A 451-nucleotide genomic window follows, 5' to 3' on the forward strand; every position below is an offset into this window, starting at 1 on the left:
ATCTTCTGATGGAAGTCCATGAAACTTGCAATTCTGTTGCATCAGAGAAACTAATTGAGGCTTTAGCTCAAAATTGTTTGCTCCAATGGCAGAAATTGAGATGCTTCTTCCATCAAACTTGGACGTTGGTTTAGTGAAATCACCAAGCATCCTTCTTGCATTATTGTTGTTGGGTTCGGCTGCCATCTCCTTCTCTTGTTCGAAAATTTCAGAAAGGTTGCCTTTGGATTGTTGTAATTTAGCTTCTCTTAGTTTCCTCTTTAGAGTCCTTTCAGGTTCTGGATCAGCTTCAACAAAAATGCCTTTTTTCTTATTCTTGCTCATATGAAAGAGAAGAGAAAAAGAAAAAAGAAGAGGAATCCTCTATATCTGGACAAAGAGGATCCTTATTATTAGTAGAAGAAGAAAGGAATAAGAGTGGAGAATCCAATCACAAGGGTGAGGATAGAGG

The sequence above is a fragment of the Arachis duranensis genome, chromosome 2, assembly GCF_000817695.3.
Source record: "Arachis duranensis cultivar V14167 chromosome 2, aradu.V14167.gnm2.J7QH, whole genome shotgun sequence".
Lineage (NCBI taxonomy): Eukaryota > Viridiplantae > Streptophyta > Magnoliopsida > Fabales > Fabaceae > Arachis > Arachis duranensis.